Here is a 27,691-nt window from a genome sequence, read left to right as displayed (position 1 = left end):
GTGAGCAAATTCACTTTTATCTGATATAATGCAGCAAGAGGCAGTATTTTATACCATTTACAACAAATGTAACTCTCAATGTAATTCATGTAGCCCCCACCATCACCCAGGGTCATACTGACCTTTATTTCTCACGTACCCAGAACATGCTGTTTGCTGACTATTGAAAACATGTAAGATAAGAAGTATAAAATCCTTGAAGAGGAGACTAACAGACTACAGTGTCATAAGAATACATTCTAGCAATTAAAGTCAAAAGACAATTAAAGGCAAAACATTAACCCTTCTATATCAATTTCCCCTTTTGTAAATGGTATAACCTCTGCCACAGGGTCAGCTGATGTCCACAAAGGAGCTACTGTCTCATGGGTCTAGTACCCATAAGGGGGCTTTCTACCTGCTTTGCCAATCCACCCTCAGTGTGGACACTCACTTCCTCAGTCAGCAGTGGTTATCCGGGGTCTTTTATACACTATGGATGGCATAGCCTTAGATTCCTTCCTTTAACATTCACTCTTCAATAACTTATGTAATGCATATATTAGTGCTTTTTCAGCTACATAAAGCAATAAACAAAATAAAACAATAAAAATTGCATGCAAGTCTGTAAAATACAAAAAAAATAATCCATCCCACTAGGCCGCTAAGCCAATTGGCTGGATTTAAAAAGGAGTCTCTATATTGTATTAGTCTCATTAAGTGCCTTAAGGAACCTAGAAAATCTGAGTCCAAGTCTCATTGTGTATGCAGTGTGGTGTTAATACCTTCCTTGGCTCATGGGGTAAGGCTAAGTACAGCATAGTCCTTGCAGATACTGGGCTGTGTATACAGATCCAACAGTCCAGCAGTTTTTGTCCTTCTGTGCCTTTTATAAGAAAAGCAAGATGTTGAATAAGTTTGTTGTCCCTGTCAACATTTAAAAGTTTATCCAGTGTCTCTGTAAGGTGCAAAACATCCTACCACTGCCAGCAAGGTGATTAGGAGAACAGTCATTCTGCTGGTGAAAAGACCTTTTTGCAGTGACTGGCATGGATCCAGGTGGGCTTTCCCTCAAGTTTCACTGAGGTGAATGTGGTCAGCTGTACTTTAAAACGGGCCGTCAAACTGTGGGTCCAGGCTCCTTCTCACGTGTCTGTGTATAACCACCCAATCACCTGGATTCAGCTGATGTATGTCTGTGTATGACCACCCAATCACCTGGATTCAGCTGATGTACATCTGCACTGGCATTAGTATCTGGAATGGATGAAAACACATGTTTATGCACCACATTAAGTCTTTTCTGCAAGGCCTAGACATGGGCTGTCATAGCACCGTGTTGCATTTGTAGCACCTGTGGGAAGTACAGACCAGCCTTTGGCAAACTACCAAACAGGACTTCAAAAGGAGACAAGCCTGTCTTTCTATTTGGAGTGTGTCTGACTGACGAGAGTGCAAGAGGCAAGCCCTCTACCCCGCTCTTTCCTGTGTCTGCCATGGCCTTTGATTTTTCAGTTTAAGTGTCCCGTTTAGTCTCTCCACTTTCCCACTACTTTGTGGTCTATATGGTGCATGATATGCTTGCTGTACTCCCAGGTCCTGCATGACTTCCCTCATTATTTCTCCCGTGAAGTGTGTACCCCTATCGCTTTCTATGGTTTCTGGGACACCATACCACAGTGCAGATCATTTCTTTCATCAGTTTGTCTGCAGTCGTTTTAGCATTTGCACATTTTACCAGCTAGGCTCCCAGCCAACCAGAGAAGAGATCTACAGGTCCTTCTCAAAAAATTAGCATATAGTGTTAAATTTCATTATTTACCATAATGTAATGATTACAATTAAACTTTCATATATTATAGATTCATTATCCACCAACTGAAATTTGTCAGGTCTTTTATTGTTTAAATACTGATGATTTTGGCATACAACTCCTGATAACCCAAAAAACCTGTCTCAATAAATTAGCATATTTCACCCATCCAATCAAATAAAAGTGTTTTTTAATAACAAACAAAAAAAACATCAAATAATAATGTTCAGTTATGCACTCAATACTTGGTCGGGAATCCTTTGGCAGAAATGACTGCTTCAATGCGGCGTGGCATGGAGGCAATCAGCCTGTGACACTGCTGAGATGTTATGGAGGCCCAGGATGCTTCAATAGCGGCCTTAAGCTCATCCAGAGTGTTGGGTCTTGCGTCTCTCAACTTTCTCTTCACAATATCCCACAGATTCTCTATGGGGTTCAGGTCAGGAGAGCTGGCAGGCCAATTGAGCACAGTAATACCATGGTCAGTAAACCATTTACCAGTGGTTTTGGCACTGTGAGCAGGTGCCAGATCGTGCTGAAAAATGAAATCTTCATCTCCATAAAGCATTTCAGCCGATGGAAGCATGAAGTGCTCCAAAATCTCCTGATAGCTAGCTGCATTGACCCTGCCCTTGATGAAACACAGTGGACCAACACCAGCAGCTGACATGGCACCCCACACCATCACTGACTGTGGGTACTTGACACTGGACTTCAGGCATTTTGGCATTTCCTTCTCCCCAGTCTTCCTCCAGACTCTGGCACCTTGATTTCCGAATGACATGCAAAATTTGCTTTCATCAGAAAAAAGTACTTGGGACCACTTAGCAACAGTCCAGTGCTGCTTCTCTGTAGCCCAGGTCAGGCGCCTCTGCCGCTGTTTATGGTTCAAAAGTGGCTTTACCTGGGGAATGCGGGACCTGTAGCCCATTTCCTGCACACGCCTGTGCACGGTGGCTCTGGATGTTTCCACACCAGACTCAGTCCACTGCTTCCTCAGGTTCCCCAAGGTCTGGAATCGGTCCTTCTCCACAATCTTCCTCAGGGTCGGATCTCCTCCCTCTTCTCGTTGTACAGCGTTTTCTGCCACATTGTTTCCTTCCAACAGACTTACCATTGAGGTGCCTTGATACAGCACTCTGGGAACAGCCTATTTGTTGAGAAATTTCTTTCTGGGTCTTACCCTCTTGCTTGAGGGTGTCAATGATGGCCTTCTTGACATCTGTCAGGTCGCTAGTCTTACCCATGATGGGGGTTTTGAGTAATGAACCAGGCAGGGAGTTTATAAAAGCCTCAGGTATCTTTTGCATGTGTTTAGAGTTAATTAGTTGATTCAGAAGATTAGGGTAATAGGAAGTTTAGAGAACCTTTTCTTGATATGCTAATTTATTGAGACAGGTTTTTTGGGTTATCAGGAGTTGTATGCCAAAATCATCAGTATTTAAACAATAAAAGACCTGACAAATTTCAGTTGGTGGATAATGAATCTATAATATATGAAAGTTTAATTGTAATCATTACATTATGGTAAATAATGAAATTTAACACTATATGCTAATTTTTTGAGAAGGACCTGTACACATACTAGGATATTTTTCACACACTCCTACAGTACCTTGGGTAGCCGTACGTAGTCAGTCTGCAGTCTCTGAAACGAGTAGAGAGGCCTGAGTGTCACTTTCTTAGGGATTTTTACTGTTTTATCTGGGTTGTGCTGTGCACAGATGAGGCATGACTGTACGAGTTTTGCGGCTGCGTAACTGAAACCAGGAGCGATCCAGAAGGCATCTACCATGGATACATTTTGAGGTGTGAGTGGGGCCATGTGTTGCTTGCGCCATAATGAGGAACAGGGACCTTGCTATATACAATTTATCCTTATTCTCCCATACTCCGTCTGAGTTCAGCTCAGCTCCCATTCTTCCACAGTGTTCCTTCTCTGTTTGGGCAGCTGGAGGGATTTCAGGACATCTAGGCTCAGTGTGGCTGGAATACGCTGACTCCCCGCCACCGTTCACTGCTCCCTAGGCCGCCTTTCTGCTACTTTAGCAGCCTCGTCCGCCCTTCTATTGCCCTCTACCTCCACAGAGTCACCGTTCGTGTGTGCTTTTACCTTGACGATGCCAACCTGGACTGGTAACATCAATGCCTCCACTAATTGTTTCACCAGCTCTGCATTATTAATGGGCTTACCGGCTGATGTAAGAAATGTTGTGCTTCTCCAGATAAGGCAATAATCATGAGATATTCCCCATGCACAATTCAAATCTGTGTAAATATTAGCGACTTTACCTGCAGCAGCTCTACACGCCTCAGTGAGTGCCTTCAACTCCACCTCCTGCACCGACATGTGAGGAGCGAGTGGTTCAGCTCGGATTACCTCATGTGAGGATGCTACTGCATATCCAATGTAGAATCACCCATCCTGGTGGTATCTGGAACATCTACAAAAATAAAAACCTCAAAATATGCATTAGGAACAGGGTTTTTTTCCCTGAACATATGTAAAACCCACTGTCTCCTGACTCATCAGTTCCTATGCAGTCATGTTCATGCTTCATGTCACCAAAGTACTCTTTTTTTTCTTTCTTTTTTTTCCCACCTGCCAATTCCCCCTTTTCTGAATCTACAGGCAGATGAGTGGCTGGATTCAGAACATTATATCTTTTGAGGGTGACATATTCAGGATATTAGAGCACATTCAAGTCTGATCCGTCTAGCCATAGACAGGTGTTTTGGTTAAACTTGTGCGAGTATAGCATTAATGTCATGTGGGGAACAAATTGTCAAAAGAAAAAGTCAGTGTGAGCTCACATGCCTAGCAGTAATACAGCAGCTCTTACAGCACGGACACACGTAGGAGACCCTCTAATCACTGGGTCTAATTGTGCTGAGTAGTAAGCTATCAGTCTCTGTTTTCTTCCATGCTGTTGTGTCAGCACTGCCTGTTTTCTTCTTTAATCAGGCGTCTTGTACCTTTAGCAATATTGTGAGCTAAAAATGTCACCTTTTGTTTGCAATACTGTAGTTTGTCACGTGAGACTTTGCAACCCTTTCCTGCCAAGAACCACAGCAAGGACATCTGGTCCGGGCAGCAGAGCAGGAGATCATCCACGTACTGTAAGGGTATGTGCACACGTCAGGATTTCTTGCAGAAATTTCCTGAAGAAAACCGGAAATTTTCTGCAAGAAATGCTAAAGTTTTCCAAGCGATCTTTACCATCGCTTGGAAAACTGACTGACAGGTTGGTCACACTTGTCAAACATAGTGTTTGACAAGTGTGACCAACTTTTTACTATAGATGCTGCCTATGCAGCATCAATAGTAAAAGATAGAATGTTTAAAAATAATTAAAAAAAATTAAAAAATGGTTATACTTACCTGCAAACAGCCGATCTCAGCGGCGTCCATTCCTATAGATGGTGTGTGTATGCAGGACCTTCGATGACGTCGCGGTCACGTGAGCGGTCACATGAGCGGTCACGCAACCAATCACAAGATGGCGACATCATCGCAGGTCCTTCACACAGAGCTTCTATAGGAATGGAAGCGGCAGCGTGCACCACTGAGAGGCAGGAAGACATCGAAGGTGAGTATATCACTATTTTTTATTTTCTTTTTTTTTACCAATTATATGGTGCCCAGTCCGTGGAGGAGAGTCTCCTCTCCTCCACCCTGGGTACCAAACGCACATAATCTGCTTACTTCCCCCATGGTGTGCACAGCCCCATGCGGAAAGTATGCAGATCAATGCATTCCTAGGTGTGCGGAATCCCCGCAATTCCGCAAATTTAATGAACATGTTGCTTTTTTTTCCGCAATGCGATTTTTCCGCGGAAAAAAATGCAACATTTGCACTAGAAATGCGGAATACACTTTAAATAATAGGAGGCATATGTAAGCGTTTTTTTCGCGTTTTTATCACGTTTTTATAGCGAAAAAAACGCTGAAAAAAATGTGAAATATGCTGAACGTGTGCACATGGCCTAATAGTACAATCTGTGAATGAGGTGAAGAATGCATTTGCCAAATCAGTGATTGTGAAACATTTTGATTTTTCTGGGATCTGTGACAGTACGGTGTGTGTATTAGGGACAATTGAGGTCACACGCACTGTAACATCATTAATAGCCTGTAAGTCATGAACTATTCTGTAAGTGTTAGGGGAACCTTTGGGTCCTTTTTCTTCTTAGTGGGATACAAAGGGGTGTTGCAGAGGGAAGATCTCTGCACTAGAACCCCTGCCTTAACATACTCTTTAAAGGGACACTGTCACCTGAATTTGAAGGAAACAATCTTCAGCCATGGAGGCGGGGTTTTTGGGTGTTTGATTCACCCTTTCCTTACCCGCTGGCTGCATGCTGGCTGCAATATTGGATTGAAGTTCATTCTCTGTCCTCCATAGTACACGCCTGCGCTGTGCAAGATTGCCTTGTGCAGGCATGTACTACGGAGGACACAGAATGAACTTCAATCCAATATTGCAGCCAGCATGCAGCCAGCGGGTAAGGAAAGGGTGAATCAAACACCCAAAAACCCTGCCTCCATGGCTGAAGATTGTTCCCTCCAAATTCAGGTGACAGTGACCCTTTAATATCCCTGCTCAGGGCCATTGATTTGACTAGGCTTAAAGGAGTATTGCTTTAACCAAAGAGGAGTGGTTCCTTCTTTTAATTTAATCATGACAGGGGGAATGGGCAGCCGACCCATATCAGATTTTCCCTTGCCCAAACGGTGTCTGGTACCTGACTCTGGTTCCCTGTCCTCAGACATTCTGGTGTCAGGTGTTACTTTCATTACTCTTGCCATATACACCATTTCTGCAATATTACACAAGTGTTTATATAAATCACACATTAATGTCCAAATATTATTTATACCCGTATTAGATTGGGTAGAGTACCCCTTAAAAAAACTAAATTTGATTCACAAAATATGTTACAAAAAGAAAATTATATATATTAAAATATATAATTACGAAAGGTGCTGAATCATAAAATGGGGGAGCACAATGCCATAGGGCACAGCAAAGCACAAGCTTATTCTAAGAAAGTAGCAGCCCTATATAAATCCATGACTAACAGTTCAAAATACAAAAAGAAGGGATTTGAAAAATACCAAATATCAATGCCAGTTGCTTGCGATAAGATATAAGAAGTGAAAAAGACAAATAAACAGTGACTATGGTTTGAGCCAATATAATGAATGGCTAAAAAAAACTATATATCATATGAAGACAACCTAGAAATACACGGTAACTATACCATCTTGTGTAAGGAAACTACTAAACTGGCAAATTAATGGAATTAAGTGTAACTATAATAGGGCATGATTCACCTGTGGTATAATGTGCACGTGGAAGACCCTGGCATCCCTCTGCCCCAAGTGTTTATATGAAAGGGGACTTGTGACTGCAATACCCTCAAGAGAGTACTGTATGGTGACCTAGACAGCACTCAACTCTGCTCCCAGCAAATTCATAGGGGTATTGTCACTAACAATAAGTTTGTAAGTACCTCTTGGCTGTCTCGTGATTCTAGTCTTATTTGTTTAGTCATAGGAGCTTCAGTCGCTTGTCCCTCTACCCTCACGCATTCCACAGTCTCGTCAGTAATCATGTCTGGCATTATCAAGTCTTTGTGTACCACAGTTCCGGCTGCCCCAGTGTCAATCAAGAATACTGTCTCTTTCCCTCCCGACATTGGTATGGTGGTCATCAAGGCAGGACCAAGTCCGGAGGGCACAAGAACAGGGCACACATTTGTCACTGGGTTGTCAGTTTCCTAGTCTGAAGGTGAAGGAGGTGGAGGATTGGTCTGAGTATCCATTTTCTCCACAATTCCAGCACTTCACTGTTTCTAAGTCCTTAGGTCCCTTACTACGTCTCTACTGTTTTCCTTGTGTTCCAGCATACATGACACGTCGTCTTATTCTCCTAGTTTGTTCAACTCCTTTAGCAACCTTCAGGAGGTCTTTGGGTCTACATTTCTCCATTCAGGTCTGGCTGTCGGTACTGCATCTCATAAGCCTTTTGTCGTACCGTCAATGAATGTATTTACCAATATTTTAACATCAAGTGGGTTTACTGGACTGTACCCCATGTCTGCCCATTTTAGCTGTAACCGTCCAAAGTACATCTCTACACTCTCTCCTTTTGTCACATCTGTAAAAGTCTTAATTTGCATCCTACTACGTCACCTGCTTTTGTGCTCACCAAACTCTCTAGGTCTGCCCAGGTGCACTTATACGTCCTTCATATTGTCTTTATTTGTCTGTAAAATGGGAAAGGTTGGTTCTCAGGGTCAGCCAATTATTTTAGCTTAGCTAGCTAGTCAGAGGGGCCTCCAGGGATAATACTCCTGTATCTGTTTTACCCTACCTGATGTGGTTGGCTCTCTGGTAGTGGGTCTGGTGGTGGGGTGACTGGATGACCGGTTGGGGGCGACATGACATGCTGTTCGACAGCTCCTTCCCAAAAGGATTACTGTCAGCTTACTCCCAAAAAGTCAATGTCCCCACTACCCACTAACCACACTCCTGTGTCAGCTTCTTATGTCACTACATGTGATTTTGTCTGGACAGGATTCAGTGCAATTCACTTAGGTCGGGTTGCAGCACAGATCATACAAGTATTTCTCCAGTCTGGGTTTGTCTGACCACAGTGTTTACAAGTCCATCTGTCTTGTCTGCGTCTCTGGTTATACAAAGGTCTGATGGTAGCAGTAATGTGTCGGTCAGACTTTTGAGCATCAAAACATTCATAATACACCTTACTTCCGTCCTGCTGCACTCTCTCAGACACCAATTATTCACTTGCTATTTTCCTTCCTTGTCTGTGCCTTTTTGTACATCCAAACATCAATACTCTGGCATTTTTGCATTTTTTCAATATTGATCCCACATCTTTCACTGCTTCCTTTTACAATCTGCATAGCGGTTCTGGATCCCATTGGGGCCCTGACTGCACACAGAACAAGTTGCCCATGGCTTCAACTTATTCTTCAGACAACTCACCTTTATTCTGAAAATGCCCTTTTTAGTGTGCCTTACCATCTACGGGCGGCCACATGTGACAAGTCAGAGCGAGTGTCGAGCTTTAGCGGGAAGGCTAAACCACCTCTAACCCGGTAGACCTAAAGGATGTAACGAGAAGGCTAAACAAGTTCTGACCCGTTAGATCAGCTGGCTAGAAAAGGAAGGCCCAGATGTGTTAGGCCTCTAACCCTCCAGCTCAGCTCCATGGACGGGAAGGCTAAACCACCTCTGACCCATAACAAAAACCAGCTGACTGTAGCAAGAAGGCCCAGATGTGTTAGGCCTCTCACCTACTACATCAGCAGTGCAGTTGGCTACCTCCTCCGTTGATCCTCAATTTGCTATATATCAATCACTCAACTTAAAGCAGGGGAATCTTTTTACCAATCTTTCAATCACACTGATAACCAAACAATCTTTCACAAATTTGCTCTAAAATAGGCACCATATTTTACTTTCAACTTCCATACGGTACTATTTGTTTTAAACATAAATCTCCCAGCGCGTACTACACCAAGGACAGAATATTCAGAGAATCTTGAGCGCAGCTCCATGCCCCCCTTCCTCTGCCACTCAGCGGAGATAAGGACAGAGAGGAGAAAATCACAAGCAAATCGCGCAGCGGATTGATTCACCCCTTCCATCAGGTATTCAGCACAGATAAGAGCTTAGTGTCTTTCACACAGAAACAGAATGCAGCAGTTTTCAGACTTAATATCTACAAAACATTCAGTCTCTCAGAATTAAAAACAGTTAAAAACAGTTTCTCTATACAGGCAGATCACTGCACAACTTGAATAAGCTGATTCTGACCGCGTCCGGCCAAAACACATATAGAAACCTATCCAATGTCAAACCATATATAACACGGGTTTCACTGAATCTCAGATGTAAATTAAATGTACATTAAAAATATCCACTACTCATCCATCCTGGACCCTCAGCAACAATTAGACAAGTCTGTATAATACCAAAAATAATCAGTTATTCAACACCTTCAACTCTGATATAGAAGGGTTAATAGTTTGCCTATAAGTGCCTTTTGCCTTTAATTGTTAGAATTTCTAGAATCTGTTGTTGCAGTAGTCTGCTAGTCTCCTCTTCAAGGAGACTATACTTCTTATCATGTATGTTCTCAATAGTCAGCCACAACATGTTCTGGGTGCGTGGTAAATAAAGTATGACCCTGGGTGATGGTGGGGGCTACATGAGTTACATTGAAATGCATTTGTTGTAAATGGTATAAAACTTTGTCTTGTTTTTTGAGATATCAGATAAAAGTGAATTTGCTCACAGAACAATGTGTGCGATTCTTTTGTCTCCAAGTGCTTGTTAATTAAGGGCGTAATTTAACAATTTGGCCTCACTGGTGATCTGGCTATCTGACTCTGGGTCAGAGCTAAAACAGCTACGACAACTGCGTAACTGAAATCTTCTTCTTTCTGACCACAATCTACTCACATTCTCTTAACCTCTCCACCTCGATCTACACTCACTCTCTGAATCCCTCCTCCCTCTCACAGACATAAGTTCCCTACACAATGCGGATGACGCTGCCGCTCTATATAACATCAAATGTTATGGCTGGCAATCAGGCAACACAGCGTGCAGTAATCAGCGCACATACAAAGATCTGGCAATAACCAAAAACAATAGGACGAGCTCTGAGACGTGGAATCTCTGTAGACTGCAGTACCTGATCTATCCTCACACAACTATAAGTGGATTGCGCCTATCACTACCTATGCAACTCGGCACTGCCTGAGGAGCTGACTAGCCTGAAGATAGAAATACAAGCCTGACTTACCTCAGAGAAATACCCCAAAGGAATAGGCAGCCCCCCACATATAATGACTGTTAGCAAGATGAAAAGACAAACGTAGGAATGAAATAGATTCAGCAAAGTGAGGCCCGATATTCTAGACAGAGCGAGGATAGCAAAGAGAACTATGCAGTCTACAAAAAACCCTAAAACGAAAACCACGCAAAGGGGCAAAAAGACCCACCGTGCCGAACTAACAGCACGGCGGTGCACCCCTTTGCTTCTCAGAGCTTCCAGCAAAAGTTAATAGCAAGCTGGACAGAAAAAACAGAAAACAAACTAGAAGCACTTATCTAGCAGAGCAGCAGGCCCAAGGAAAGATGCAGTAGCTCAGATCCAACACTGGAACATTGACAAGGAGCAAGGAAGACAGACTCAGGTGGAGCTAAATAGCAAGGCAGCCAACGAGCTCACCAAAACACCTGAGGGAGGAAGCCCAGAGACTGCAATACCACTTGTGACCACAGAAGTGAACTCAGCCACAGAATTCACAACAATCAAAATAGCTGTAGCTTTGGAATCTCTTGCCCCTCTCACACATACCAAAGCTCGCAAAATCAACAGACAGCCCTGGCACACCTGCCTGACCAAAGAACTGAGGCGAGCTTCCAGGGCTGCTGAGCCGAGATGGAAAAGATCCCACTCCAACGAGCACTTCATCACATTCAAATAGTCCCTCACTACTTTCAAGGCCACACTCGCCAGAGCAAAACAAACCTACTTCTCATCTCTCATATCCTCCCTGTGTCACAATCCTAAACAGATATTCAACACCTTCAACTCTCTCCTCCATCCCCCAGCACCTCCTCCCTCCCCACTCATCTCAGCTGAAGACTTTGCCTCATTTTTCAAGCAGAAGATTGAGAACATCAGAGACAGTTTTAGTCGACAACCCCCAGAGCCCTTCCTCCCAACTACCCAGCCCTCCACCTCCAAAACCAACTTCTCCACCATTACAGAAGATCGACTCTCCACTCTACTCTCAAGATCGCATCTCACCACCTGTGCACTTGACCCAATCCCTTCCCACTTTATCCCAAACCTCGCCACAGTCTTCATCCCAACCCTAACCCATCTCTTCAACCTATCAGTAACAACTGGTGTTTTCCCCTCAAGCTTTAAACATGCCTCAATCACACCTATCCTCAAAAAGCCCTCTCTTGACCCATCCTCTGTATTGAGCTATCGCCCTATATCACTTCTCCCCTTTGCCTCAAAACTACTGGAACAACATGTCCATCTTGAACTGTCTTCCCATCTATCTTCCTGCTCCCTCTTCGACCGCTTACAGTCTGGCTTCCGGTCACACCACTCCACTGAAACTGCCCTAACTAAGGTCACCAATGACCTATTAACCGCCAAGAGCAAGCGACATTACTCTGTCCTCCTCCTCCTGGACCTGCCCTCTGCATTTGACACAGTGGACCATTCCCTGTTGCTGTGGACCCTCTCATCCCTTGGCATCACAGACTTGGCCCTATCCTGGATCTCGTCATACCTAACTGACCGGACATTCAGCGTCTCCCACTCAAACACCACATCCTCACCTCGCCACCTATCTGTCGGAGTCCCGCAAGGCTCAGTTCTAGGGCCCCTGCTCTTCTCCATTTACACTTTTGGCCTGGGACAGCTCATAGAATCTCATGGTTTTCAGTATCATCTCTATGCTGACGACACACAGATCTACATCTCTGGACCAGATATCACCACCCTACTAGCCAGAATCCCTCAATGTCTATCCGCTATTTCATCCTTCTTCTCCGCTAGATTTCTAAACCTTATCATGGAAAAAACAGAATTCATCATCTTTCACCAATCTCACGCGACCCCCCCCAACGAACCTATCCATTACAGTAAACTGCTGCCCACTCTCCCCAGTCCCACAAGCTCGCTGTCTCGGGGTAATCCTTGACACTGATCTCTCCTTCAAACCGCATATCCAAACCCTTTCCACTTCCTGCCGCCTTCAACTCAAAATTATTTAACGGATCCGTACATTCCTAAACCAAGAATCTGCAAAAACGCTAGTCCATGCCCTCATCATCTCCTGCCTCGACTACTGTAACCTCCTGCTCTGTGGCCTCCTCTCTAACACTCTCACACCCCTCCAATCTATTCTAAAGTCAGCTGTCCAACTAATCCACCTGTCCTCCCGCTATTCCCCGGCCTCTCCCGTCTGTCAATCCCTTCGCTCTCCATTACCCAGAGACTCCAGTACAAAAGCCTAATCATGACATACAAAGCCATCCACAACCTGTCTCCTCCATACATCTGTGACCTCGTCTGCAGGTACTTTCCTGCACGCAACCTCCGATCCTCACAAGATCTCCTTCTCTACTCCACTCTCATCTCCTCTTCCCACAATCATATACAAGATTTCTCTCGCACATCACCCCTACTCTGGAACTCTCTACCGCAACATATCAGACTCTCACCTACTATCGAAACCTTCAAAAAGAACCTGAAGACCTACCTCTTCCAGCAAGCCTACAACCTGCAGTAACCACCGATTGACCAAACCACTGCACGACCAGCTCTATCCTCACCTACTGTATCCTCACCCATCACTTGTAGACTGTGAGCCCTCGCGGGCAGGGTCCTCTCTCCTCCTGTACCAGTTGTGACTTGTATTGTTCAAGATTATTGTACTTGTTTTTATTATGTATACCCCTCCTCACATGTAATGCGCCATGGAATAAATGGCACTATAATAATAATAATAAATAATAATAATAATCTATGAAGGACCATGTGGAGTGCATAATAATCTATGGAGCAAAATAGAGAGTGCAGTATAATCTATGGAGGACCATGGGCAGTGCATTATAATCTATGGAGGAAAATGGGGAATGCAGTATAATCTATGGATGACTACGGGGAGTGCATTATAATTTATGTGAGACCACGGGGAATGCTTTATAATGTATGGAGGACCACGGGGAGTGCATTATAATCTATGGAGGATCATGGGCAGTGCATTATATTCTATGGAGGGAAATGGGGCATGCAGTATAATCTTTGGAGGACCATGGGCAGTGCATTATAATCTATGGAGGAAAATGGGGTATGCAGTATAATCTATGGAGGACCATGGGCAGTGCATTATATTCTATGGAGGGAAATGGGGAATGCAGTATAATCTATGGATTACCATGGGCAGTGCATTATAATCTATGGAGGGAAATGGGGCATGTAGTATAATCTAAGGAGGACCATGGGCAGTGCATTATAATCTATGGAGGGAAATGGAGAATGCAGTGTAATCTATGGAGGGAAATGGGGATTGCAGTATAATCTATAGAGGGAAATGGGGAATGCAGTATAATCTATGGAGGAAAATGTGGCATGCAGTATAATCTATGGAGGACCATGGGCAGTGCATTATAATCTATGGAGGGAAATGGAGAATGCAGTGTAATCTATGGAGGGAAATGGGGATTGCAGTATAATCTAGGAAGGGAAATGGGGAATGCAGTATAATCTATGGAGGAAAATGGCTGATAGTGACCGGCAGTTGCTGGATGGACATTGCTCCCCACTGCGGTAGAGGACACATCGCTCCTCAGAATATAGTCAGATAAGTTACATTCTTTAGTTTTGATATGGGTATGTCTCCTGATGAACCTACATAGGGGAAACGCGTCGAGCAAAGCATACTCTATGCTATAGATAAGCTTATATGAGCAAAGCATACCTAATGCTGTTAGATAATACATTTGGTCATTGGGGCTAGGGAAGTTTTTTGCACTTTTTTCTGCACTATTTTTGCACTTTTGTCTGTGCCTTATGGGCTCACCTGCCTTGGCAATTTTTTCATTATAGACTAATTTTTGGTCTGTTCCCCCTTTCTATTTTTTCTATTTTAGGGTTTAATAGGGACAGTCGACGGGAGCGGGGGCGCCATATGCGCAGGATATTAGGGTGCCAACCCCCGCAGGCAGGTAGGGCGTATCTGTAGGTACAGTTTAGGTTTTTTTGGTGTAAGGCCTTATATGTGCAATACAATAAACGAGTGTTCAGCTATACACTTGTTGCACAGCCTTTGAACTGCACAATAGATGTATCTTTAATATACGTGCAATATTATCTTTTTTCTCTTAGTCCTAGTGTTATTTGTTTGTCTTGTCTGTCTGTCTGTATGGTCTGCTGAGTGGTACCCTTTTTTCCACACGATAGGGCTTATTAGGGTCAGATTGGGCTAGTCTACGTTGAGCGGGGGCGCCAATGCCCAGGTTCTATAGGGTGCCAACCTCCGCTGCAAGGTAGGGTACAGATAGTTGGCCCTATAGGGTTTTTGTGCACTCTGTATCTTTATTGCAGTATAATCTATGGAGGGAAATGGGGAATGCAGTATAATCTATGGAGGAAAATGGGGCATGCAGTATAATCTATGGAGGACCATGGACAGTGCATTATAATCTATGGATGGAAATGGAGAATGCAGTGTAATCTATGGAGGACCATGGGCAGTGCATTATAATCTATGGAGGGAAATGGGGAATTATTATTATTATTATTTATTATTATAGCGCCATTTATTCCATGTTGCTTTACATGTGAGGAGGGGTATACATAATAAAAACAAGTACAATAATCTTAACCCCTTCCCGACCTCTGCCATGCTAGTACTGCTCTGCGGGAGGTGTGCAGCGCCCCAGAGACCTGGTCGTTGCAGTAATGGCCACTAAGGGCAGTGATGGTACGTCTGATGGCACTAAAGGAGTTCATCTGACCAGGTATCACGAGCACACATTACACATGTAACAAAAAAGAAAAGCATTACTGCAAAAATACGCACTCCATCAAAGAATACAAACAAAATAAATAAGATAAATAGACTGATTTTATTAACAGATCAAAAAAACACACTACAAAACGATAAAAACACAATTAAAAACAAGTAGACAACATCACAACAACACAGGTGATAAAGACCATACCTAGATGTAATAAGGCGACTAAACACAGACCAATTGGCTCATGGGGTATATGCGCTAGTAATGCCTAGAAAAAAATCAAAAAATCGTGCCATATAGGTCCCTAAAGAACCATTTAAAAAAATAGTGAAAATAAGGCACAAAGATTTAATCTATAACAATAAGAATAGGCAAGATATGAGCCAAAGAAAGGGCTGAGAAGCCACCAATATACAATAATATCACTAGATATTTAAAGCATAAATAGGAGGAAACCCCCCATAATAATACAACCTGGTGGTACGATGTCCCCACGCGTATCGCCTGGCAGACCAGGCTTCGTCAGGGAAGGTCCTGACGAAGCCTGGTCTGCCAGGCGATACGCGTGGGGACATCGTACCACCAGGTTGTATTATTATGGGGGGGTTTCCTCCTATTTATGCTTTAAATATCTAGTGATATTATTGTATATTGGTGGCTTCTCAGCCCTTTCTTTGGCTCATATCTTGCCTATTTTTATTGTTATAGATTAAATCTTTGTGCCTTATTTTCACTATTTTTTTAAATGGTTCTTTAGGGACCTATATGGCACGATTTTTTGATTTTTTCTAGGCATTACTAGCGCATATACCCCATGAGCCAATTGGTCTGTGTTTAGTCGCCTTATTACATCTAGGTATGGTCTTTATCACCTGTGTTGTTGTGATGTTGTCTACTTGTTTTTAATTGTGTTTTTATCGTTTTGTAGTGTGTTTTTTTTGATCTGTTAATAAAATCAGTCTATTTATCTTATTTATTTTGTTTGTATTCTTTGATGGAGTGCGTATTTTTGCAGTAATGCTTTTCTTTTTTGTTACATAGTTCATGTTTATTGCTGCTTCCGCACCCTCATAGTTTTGTATCTATTGGCATTTGTTATTAGCAGTGCGCTCGACTCTTTTGCTTATTGACAGCACACATTACACTTCACAATCTAGTCACTAGGGGGAGCAAAAGGTTTTATTTATTAGGTCACTCCTCACACTGGTAAAACTAGGGGTTGGATAGGAAGTTAGTCAGAAGCTGACTGGGTTTTGTTCAGGCAACATCCCTTGGCAGGGGGTGTTGCGGGGGGGAAGATTCAGGGGGGTCCCTGTCAGGGGGGTCCCTGTCAGGCGTGAGAACCTGGCAGGCACCTAGCGACAAGGATAGAATGTTACGGAGCCGTGCCTGCGCTATCTGCGGCGGCATCCAAAGAAAGGACACGAAGCGAAGGATATTGTGGACAGTGAGAAACTAGATCAAGCACAAAGGAGAGCCAGTAGGAGTCGTGCCCGGAGAACGGCAACATCCTACTGAGGCGAGTAGCCGGTGCCCGGAACACCGAGGAAGTAACTGACTTTATGCCTTACTTCAAATACCGCAGGACAGTTAATTATAGGTTGGCTGTCTACCTTACATCACCTAAGCAAACATAGGGGGCAACGCGTGGAGAGGGGCATCTCTAGGGTCCCGGAAGAGCTCCGAGCCTTCCCGTCAAACGGGTGCGTCCTAGCCATAACAAACCTGGGGGACGGAGAATAGAAAGAACGAGAAAGAACGAGAAAGAACGAGAACAGAAGTTGTGAGGACTATTCCGAATGCTCAGCAGGGAAGCACTACAACACACAGGCGCTAGTGGTAGGCAACGATTTCCACCTGCAAAGGGAACTCTGGATGTGCCTTCGGACCGGCCGATTTCAGACAGCCCGGTTAACTGTGCTCTGGATTGAGGATCCCGAAGTCACCAGTAAAGAGGTAAAGAGACTGCAATCCTGTGTCCTCGTTATTATCTGCACCCCATACCATCACTATCCACCTTACTGGGAAGCCCTGGGGACATACTTCACCTGTGGGAAGGTTTACCATCTGGCTGCCATCACCTCACCCCAGTGGGCCCCAAGCAGCGTCGGTCACCCTGACCGAATACCACAGGTGGCGTCACAAAACCTTGACAGACTCGTTTCACCTTTCATTGGACGCCCCTTAGCAGGGTCACGGACCGGGTCCAGCCACCGTAACAACCCCAGAACTGAGCCAGAGACGACCGGTACCGAGTAACCAGCGGCCCTGCGTCTGGGGGCGCTCCAACTTGGCGCCACGAACAGGATCGTACTTAAGCCTGAAGAATTGAGTCATGTGTGCCTTGGAACTGTGATTGAAACGTGTTTGAACTGTGAATTATTGCAAGGACTGTGTATTGCTAATTGCCGCAAGATACCTGCCAAAATCGCCGCCATTATAGCGCCACAAGGAGCGCAAGAGAAGAAGAAGGGCGTGGAATTGTGGGCGTGGAAGAACTGAGGAGCACGAAAAGCAATGGCCGCCCAGTTTAAATATTTCTGTACCTTGAGGACGTGTCCGTCAGCAGCCGAGATCCGCCTCCTGATCCTCAATGAGGGGCGGAGACCAAAGAAACGAAACCGCCCACGAAGGAGAGAGCGGGAAAAGGACGAGGGAGAAGAAGTGAGCCACGTGGGAGACGCCATGGCCATCCGACCGGGATCGGAGCGTGGGGTCGGAGCAGAGGACTCCCCCAGCTACCCAGAGAGATACCGTGGCCGAGCGTCACCTATGGGCCCCGACTTCCTGCAGGCCGGAGTGGACGAACTCCGCGATCAACTCCGGTGGACGCAGCTGAGCACTGAGGCCGGGTGGAAGGAGACCGTCACCGGGGGCCTCACCAGACGTCTGTCAGCAGCCTTGTCTGGTCCAAAGCAAGAAAGAAGTTCCAGCGCTCCAAAGCCAGAAAGCAAGGCCCTGCCGGAAAGCGAGATACTGCAAACAGAGATGACAACACCGCAGCGCAAGGCCCCGCAGTCAGCGTTCCAGATCTGTTATGTTTGCTAATGACAGGTGTTATGAAGGCAATCCAGAAACACAGTGTGCTTAGCGATCAGCGCGCACACAGTGATCTGACAAATACCCAAAAACAAAAGAACGAGCTCTGAGACGTGGAAACTCTGTAGACTGCACACCTGATCCTATCCTAAACACAACTAAAAGCGGCTGTGGATTGCGCCTAACAACTACCTAGGCAACTCGGCACAGCCTAAGAAACTAGCTAGCCTGAAGATAGAAAAATAGGCCTGACTTGCCCCAGAGAAATTCCCCAAAGGAAAAGGCAGCCCCCCACATATAATGACTGTGAGTAAGATGAAAAGACAAAACGTAGGGATGAAATAGATTCAGCAAAGTGGGGCCCGATATTCTAGGACAGAGCGAGGACAGTAAAGCGAACTTTGCAGTCTACAAAAAACCCTAAAGCAAAACCACGCAAAGGGGGCAAAAAAAAACCACCGTGCCGAACTAACGGCACGGCGGTACACCCTTTGCGTCTCAGAGCTTCCAGCAAAACAAAAGACAAGCTGGACAGAAAAAAAGCAACAAAAAAGCAAAAAGCACTTAGCTATACAGAGCAGCAGGTCACAGGAACAATCAGGAGAAGCTCAGATCCAACACTGAAACATTGACAAGGAGCAAGGATAGCAGCATCAGGCGGAGTTAAGTAATGAAGCAGTTAACGAGCTCACCAGAACACCTGAGGGAGGAAGCTCAGAAGCTGCAGTACCACTTGTGACCACAGGAGTGAATTCAGCCACAGAATTCATAACAGTACCCCCCCCTTGAGGAGGGGTCACCGAACCCTCACCAGAGCCCCCAGGCCGACCAGGATGAGCCGCATGAAAGGCACGAACAAGATCGGAAGCATGAACATCAGAGGCAAAAACCCAGGAATTATCTTCCTGAGCATAACCCTTCCATTTAACCAGATACTGGAGTTTCCGTCTAGAAACACGAGAATCCAAAATCTTCTCCACAATATACTCCAATTCCCCCTCCACCAAAACCGGGGCAGGAGGCTCAACAGATGGAACCATAGGTGCCACGTATCTCCGCAACAACGACCTATGGAATACATTATGTATGGAAAAGGAGTCTGGGAGGGTCAAACGAAAAGACACAGGATTGAGAACCTCAGAAATCCTATACGGACCAATAAAACGATGTTTAAATTTAGGAGAGGAAACCTTCATAGGAATATGACGAGAAGATAACCAAACCAGATCCCCAACACGAAGTCGGGGACCCACACGGCGTCTGCGATTAGCGAAAAGTTGAGCTTTCTCTTGGGACAAGATCAAATTGTCCACTACCTGAGTCCAGATCTGCTGCAACCTATCCACCACAGAATCCACACCAGGACAGTCCGAAGACTCAACCTGTCCTGAAGAGAAACGAGGATGGAACCCAGAATTGCAAAAAAATGGAGAAACCAAGGTAGCCGAGCTGGCCCGATTATTAAGGGCGAACTCAGCCAACGGCAAAAAGGACACCCAATCATCCTGGTCTGCAGAAACAAAACATCTCAGATATGTTTCCAAGGTCTGATTGGTTCGTTCGGTCTGGCCATTAGTCTGAGGATGGAAAGCCGAGGAAAAGGATAGGTCAATGCCCATCCTACCACAAAAGGCTCGCCAAAACCTTGAAACAAACTGGGAACCTCTGTCAGAAACAATATTCTCAGGAATGCCATGCAACCGAACCACATGCTGAAAGAACAAAGGTACCAAATCAGAGGAGGAAGGCAATTTAGCCAAGGGCACCAGATGGACCATTTTAGAAAAGCGATCACAGACCACCCAAATGACTGACATCTTTTGAGAAACGGGAAGGTCAGAAATGAAATCCATCGAAATATGTGTCCAAGGCCTCTTTGGGACCGGCAAGGGCAAAAGCAACCCACTGGCACGAGAACAGCAGGGCTTAGCCCTAGCACAAATCCCACAGGACTGCACAAAAGTACGTACATCCCGTGACAGAGATGGCCACCAGAAGGATCTAGCCACTAACTCTCTGGTACCAAAGATTCCAGGATGACCAGCCAACACCGAACAATGAAGTTCAGAGATAAGTTTATTAGTCCACCTATCAGGGACGAACAGTTTCTCTGCTGGACAACGATCAGGTTTATTCGCCTGAAATTTTTGCAGCACCCGCCGCAAATCAGGGGAGATGGCAGACACAATGACTCCTTCCTTGAGGATACCCGCTGGCTCAGATAAACCCGGAGAGTCGGGCACAAAACTCCTAGACAGAGCATCCGCCTTCACATTTTTAGAGCCCGGAAGGTACGAAATCACAAAGTCGAAGCGGGCAAAAAATAACGACCAACGGGCCTGTCTAGGATTCAAGCGCTTGGCAGACTCGAGATAAGTCAAGTTCTTATGATCAGTCAATACCACCACGCGATGCTTAGCTCCTTCAAGCCAATGACGCCACTCCTCGAATGCCCACTTCATGGCCAGCAACTCTCGATTGCCCACATCATAATTACGCTCAGCGGGCGAAAACTTCCTGGAAAAGAAAGCACATTGTTTCATCACTGAGCAATCAGAACCTCTCTGTGACAAAACCGCCCCTGCTCCAATCTCAGAAGCATCAACCTCGACCTGGAACGGAAGAGAAACATCTGGCTGACACAACACAGGGGCAGAACAAAAACGACGCTTCAACTCCTGAAAAGCTTCCACAGCAGCAAAAGACCAATTAACCAAATCAGCACCCTTCTTGGTCAAATCGGTCAATGGTTTGGCAATGCTAGAAAAATTACAGATGAAGCGACGATAAAAATTAGCAAAGCCCAGGAACTTTTGCAGACTTTTCAGAGATGTCGGCTGAATCCAATCCTGGATGGCTTGGACCTTAACTGGATCCATCTCGATAGTAGAAGGGGTAAAGATGAACCCCAAAAATGAAACTTTCTGCACACCGAAGAGACACTTTGATCCCTTCACAAACAAAGAGTTAGCACGCAGGACCTGAAAAACCATTCTGACCTGCTTCACATGAGACTCCCAATCATCTGAGAAGATCAAAATGTCATCCAAGTAAACAATCAGGAATTTATCCAGATACTCACGGAAGATGTCATGCATAAAAGACTGAAACACAGATGGAGCATTGGCAAGTCCGAACGGCATCACTAGATACTCAAAATGACCCTCGGGCGTATTGAATGCAGTTTTCCATTCATCTCCTTGCCTGATTCTCACCAGATTATACGCACCACGAAGATCTATCTTAGTGAACCAACTAGCCCCCTTAATCCGAGCAAACAAGTCAGATAACAATGGCAAGGGATACTGAAATTTAACAGTGATCTTATTAAGAAGGCGGTAATCAATACACGGTCTCAGCGAACCATCCTTCTTGGCTACAAAGAAGAACCCTGCTCCCAGTGGTGATGACGATGGGCGAATATGTCCCTTCTCCAGGGATTCCTTCACATAACTGCGCATAGCGGCGTGTTCGGGCACGGATAAATTAAATAATCGACCTTTAGGGAATTTACTACCAGGAATCAAATTGATAGCACAATCACAATCCCTATGCAGGGTAGAGCATCGGACTTGGGCTCTTCAAATACATCCTGATAATCAGACAAGAACTCTGGGACCTCAGAAGGGGTGGATGACGAAATCGACAAAAATGGAACATCACCATGTACCCCCTGACAACCCCAGCTGGATACCGACATGGAATTCCAATCCAATACTGGATTATGGGTTTGTAGCCATGGCAACCCCAACACGACCACATCATGCAGATTATGCAACACCAGAAAGCGAATAACTTCCTGATGTGCAGGAGCCATGCACATGGTCAGCTGGGCCCAGTATTGAGGTTTATTCTTGGCCAAAGGTGTAGCATCAATTCCTCTCAATGGAATAGGACACCGCAAAGGCTCCAAGAAAAACCCACAACGTTTAGCATAATCCAAATCCATCAGATTCAGGGCAGCGCCCGAATCCACAAATGCCATGACAGAAAACGACGACAAAGAGCATATCAAGGTAATGGACAGAAGGAATTTGGACTGTACAGTACCAATGACGGCAGACCTAGCGGACCGCTTAGTGCGCTTAGGACAATCAGAAATAGCATGAGTGGAATCACCACAGTAGAAACACAGACCATTCAGACGTCTGTATTCCTGCCGTTCAACTCTAGTCATAGTCCTATCGCACTGCATAGGCTCAGGTTTAACCTCAGGCAGTACCGCCAAATGGTGCACAGATTTACGCTCGCGCAAGCGTCGACCGATCTGAATGGCCAAAGACAAAGGCTCATTCAAACCAGCAGGCATAGGAAATCCCACCATGACATCCTTAAGAGCCTCAGAGAGACCCTTTCTGAACAAAGCTGCCAGCGCAGATTCATTCCACTGAGTGAGTACTGACCATTTCCTAAATTTCTGACAATATACTTCTATATCATCCTGACCCTGGCACAAAGCCAGCAAATTTTTCTCAGCCTGATACACTGAATTAGGCTCATCGTACAGCAATCCGAGCGCCAGGAAAAATGCATCGACACTACTCAATGCAGGGTCTCCTGGCGCAAGAGAAAATGCCCAGTCTTGAGGGTCGCCGCGCAAAAAAGAAATAATAATCAAAACCTGTTGAATAGGATTACCAGAAGAATGAGGTTTCAAGGCCAGAAATAGCTTACAATTATTTTTGAAACTTAGAAACTTAGTTCTATCTCCAAAAAACAAATCAGGAATAGGAATTCTTGGTTCTAACATAGATTTCTGATCAATAGTATCTTGAATTTTTTGTACATTTATAACGAGATTATCCATTGAAGAGCACAGACCCTGAATATCCATGTCCACACCTGTGTCCAGAATCACCCAAATGTCTAGGGGAAAAAAAAAAAGTGAACACAGAGCAGAAAAAAAAAAAAAAAAATGATGTCAGAACTTTTTCTTTTCCTCTATTGAGAATCATTAGTTTGGCTCCTTGTACTGTTATGTTTGCTAATGACAGGTGTTATGAAGGCAATCCAGAAACACAGTGTGCTTAGCGATCAGAGCGCACACAGTGATCTGACAAATACCCAAAAAATACAAGAACGAGCTCTGAGACGTGGAAACTCTGTAGACTGCACACCTGATCCTATCCTAAACACAACTAAAAGCGGCTGTGGATTGCGCCTAACAACTACCTAGGCAACTCGGCACAGCCTAAGAAACTAGCTAGCCTGAAGATAGAAAAATAGGCCTGACTTGCCCCAGAGAAATTCCCCAAAGGAAAAGGCAGCCCCCCACATATAATGACTGTGAGTAAGATGAAAAGACAAAACGTAGGGATGAAATAGATTCAGCAAAGTGGGGCCCGATATTCTAGGACAGAGCGAGGACAGTAAAGCGAACTTTGCAGTCTACAAAAAACCCTAAAGCAAAACCACGCAAAGGGGGCAAAAAAAAACCACCGTGCCGAACTAACGGCACGGCGGTACACCCTTTGCGTCTCAGAGCTTCCAGCAAAACAAAAGACAAGCTGGACAGAAAAAAAGCAACAAAAAAGCAAAAAGCACTTAGCTATACAGAGCAGCAGGTCACAGGAACAATCAGGAGAAGCTCAGATCCAACACTCAAACATTGACAAGGAGCAAGGATAGCAGCATCAGGCGGAGTTAAGTAATGAAGCAGTTAACGAGCTCACCAGAACACCTGAGGGAGGAAGCTCAGAAGCTGCAGTACCACTTGTGACCACAGGAGTGAATTCAGCCACATAATTCACAACACAGATCCCAGCGGAGACGGAGCAGGCCGGCACCGGAGGGACCGCATCTGAAGCAGGTATGAAGAGCGACCCTGCCCCAGTGACAGAAGACCCACTGGTAGGCCCCGTAGCAGCACCACCTGCTGCCATGACTAAGACTAACTCTGAACAGACAAATCCTAATACTACTACCACAGTGGGCATTATTGCCGCTACTGAACCTACTACCAAAAGTGACATTCGAATCCAGATTATACCTGAAAAACCGATTAGTGACATTGATACCGCATCGGATGAGAAGTCGAATACAGATCTTCCCAGCCCAGGAAGTGTTCGCTACCAACTGATGCCTTGCAACCTACCGTTGCGAGAATAAACCTCGAAACCCCGACAAATGTAAATAGTTAACTGTTTGTTTCCTGCTCTTTTGCCTAAACCCGTAGGGGTTAGAGAGTCCTCCTGAGAACCATAGAAAGATGGTTAGTTACGTTAACGGAAGAGCAGATGACAGTAGGCCCAAACAAGGAGCTGGGCGGCCCTGCATTTGTAGAGTTAGAAAAAGTAAAGAAAAAGTTAAGTTGCCTTATAGTATTTTATAGTAAGCCTTTAGTGGGTTCAGCCTATACGCCCTTAAAGGAGAAGTTAAATTATTGTTCAAGCAGTTCAAGCATTTGCACTTAGTAGAATACCCGGCTGGGTAATAGGAATTATTTATAGTCTGTAAGAATAGAATGTTATTTAAAATATTTAAACTTGTTTTGTTTGTAATGTTCAAGTGTCCTCACCTCCCATAAAGGGAAGCATTGTTATGTTTAATTGTTTCAAGCATTTCAAAAATTTGCATGTCTTTCACTAACATGTATTGTTGTTCTTCTTCCCTGTCCAGGAGAACTGGATTTAACCGGGGGGAGTGCACCGCCCCAGAGACCTGGTCGTTGCAGTAACGTCGCTCTGCCACTAAGGGCAGTGATGGTACATCTGATGGCACTAAAGGAGTTCATCTGACCAGGTATCACCAGCACACATTACACTTCACACTCCGGCCACTAGGGGGAGCAAAAGGTTTTATTTATTAGGCCACTCCTCACACTGGTAAAGCTAGGGGTTGGATAGGAAGATAGTCAGAAGCTGACTGGGTTTTGTTCAGGCAACATCCCGTGGCAGGGGGTGTTGCGGGGGGGGGGGGGGGAGATTCAGTGGGGTCCCTGTCAGGCGTGGGAACCTGGCAGGCACCTAGCGACAAAAATAGAACGTTACGGAGCCGCGCCTTCACTATCTGCGGCGGCATCCAAAGAAAGAACACGAAGCGAAGGATATTGTGGACAGTGAGAAACGAGATCAAGCACAAAGGAGAGCCAGTAGGAGTCGTGCCCGGAGAACGGCAACATCCTACTGAGGCGCGTAGCCGGTGCCCGGAACACAGAGGAAGTAACTGACTTTATGCCTTACTTCAAATACCGCAGGAAAGTTAATTATAGGTTGGCTGTCTACCTTACATCACCTAAGCAGACATAGGGGGCAACGCGTGGAGAGGGGCATCTCTAGGGTCCCGGAAGAGCTCCGAGCCTTCCCGTCAAACGGGTGCGTCCTAGACATAACAAACCTGGGGGACGGAGAATAGAAAGAACAAGAAAGAACGAGAAAGAACGAGAACAGAAGTTGTGAGGACTATCCCAAATGCTCAGCAGGGAAGCACTACAACATACAGGAGCTAGTGGTAGGCAACGATTTCCACCTGCAAAGGGAACTCTGGATGTGCCTTCGGACCGACCGGTCTCAGACAGCCCTGTTAACTGTGCTCTGGATTGAGGATCCCAAAGTCACCAGTAAAGAGGTAAAGAGACTGCAACCCTGTGTCCTCGTTATTATCCGGACCTCATACCATCACTATCCACCTAAGGGTACCGTCACACTGAAACGACGCTGCAGCGATACAACAACGATGCCGATCGCTGCAGCGTCGCTGTTTCGTCGCTGTGTGGTCGCTGGAGAGCTGTCACACAGACAGCTCTCCAGCGACCAACGATCCCGAAGTCCCCTGGTAACCAGGGTAAACATCGGGTTACTAAGCGCAGGGCCGCGCTTAGTAACCCGATGTTTACCCTGGTTACCAGCGTAAACGTAAGAAAAACAAACACTACATACTTACATTCCGTGTCTGTCCTCCGGCAATGTGCTTTCCTCTGCACTGTCAGCGCCGGTCAGCCGTAAAGTACAGCGGTGACGTCACCGCTGTGCTTTCCGGCTGGCCGGCGCACACAACCTGCGCTTAGTAACCCGAAGTTTACCCTGGTTACCAGTGAAGACGTCGCTGAATCGGCGTCACACATGCCGATTCAGCGATGTCTGCGGGAGATCCAGCGACGAAATAAAGTTTCAGACGATCTGCTACGACGTACGATTCTCAGCGGGGTCCCTGATCGCAGTAGCGTGTCAGACACAGCGAGATCGTAACGATATCGCTGGAACGTCACGGATCGTGCCGTCCTAGCGATCAAAGTGCCACTGTGTGACGGTACCCTTACTGGGAAGCCCTGGGGACATACTTCACCTGTGCGAAGGTTTACCATCTGGCTGCCATCACCTCACCCCAGTGGGCACCAAGCAGCGTCGGTCACCCTGACCGAATACCACAGGTGGCGTCACAAAACCTTGACAGACTCGTATCACCTTTCATTGGACGCCCGTTAGCAGGGTCATGGACCGGGTCCAGCCACCGTGTCAACCCCAGAACTGAGCCAGAGAGGTCCAGTACCGAGTAACCCGCGGCCCTGCGTCTGGGGGCGCTCCAAGTTCATTTCTGCCCAGAGCAGTACTAGTACGGTGCCGCCATTTTCTGGTTACAGCGCGGCATCGCGCGGTGATCGGGATCCGATGGCTGCTGTCCCTGACAGCAGACCATCTCTGCACATAGCCCCGGGGGGCTGCACCGCCCCCCCCACAACGGCGATCGCTGTGATTAGCTGGTCAATTCTGACCAGCCAATCACAGCAATGTGGCAATAAAGTTATTGAGAAAAAAAAAAAGCATGTGACCGGCTGTGATCTGTGCTGAGTGACGCAGCACCAATCACAGCCGTCACAGTGGGTGGGGTGATCCCCACGTCACCTCACCAGATTAACCCCTATGGCGCTGATTGGCTGAACAGTAGCTTCTAGCCAATCAGCGCCAAAGGGGTTAATTTAAAATGGCGATCACCGCCCTGCACGCTATCTTTACCTCAGATTTGGCGTGCAGAGCCTTTGTCAAAGCCCCTCTGTGTCTCACCTGAGAAAAGAATCCATTGGTGGCCAGTGTGATCAACCCGGCGATCTCACGCCTCCATCTTCAGCGTCCAGCTCCAGCTTCCTGCTGTGCTCTCTGCTTTTTTCTGTGATCTGCCTGCTGTGTGACAGAGCAGCAGCACCTCCCCCATCCCTTTCCCATCCCTGTTCCAGTACTCCCTCCCCCACCTCCAATTGATTTTGTAGCGCACTTTTTTTTTTGCACTTTTTTCCTGTGCACGGCGTCCTGCGCAGAGCATCGTGCTCTTCC

The 27,691-nt window shown here is 45.7% G+C and overlaps 1 long non-coding RNA gene across 1 annotated transcript; it reads right to left on the bottom strand.

Annotated features, from left to right (window-relative positions):
* Positions 1–27,550, bottom strand: LOC138677816 (uncharacterized). Its single transcript, XR_011321214.1, has 3 exons — positions 27,425–27,550; positions 4,085–4,236; positions 1–1,236 (listed from the first exon to the last, which is right to left on the bottom strand). It is a non-coding gene; the product is annotated as an uncharacterized lncRNA (long non-coding RNA).
* Between the last annotated feature and the right edge of the window lie 141 nt (positions 27,551–27,691).

Source organism: Ranitomeya imitator, chromosome 1, assembly GCF_032444005.1.
Source record: "Ranitomeya imitator isolate aRanImi1 chromosome 1, aRanImi1.pri, whole genome shotgun sequence".
Classification (NCBI taxonomy): Eukaryota; Metazoa; Chordata; class Amphibia; order Anura; family Dendrobatidae; genus Ranitomeya; species Ranitomeya imitator.
Note: the sequence above shows the minus strand (reverse complement) of the source record. Positions and strands in the feature narration are given on the sequence as shown.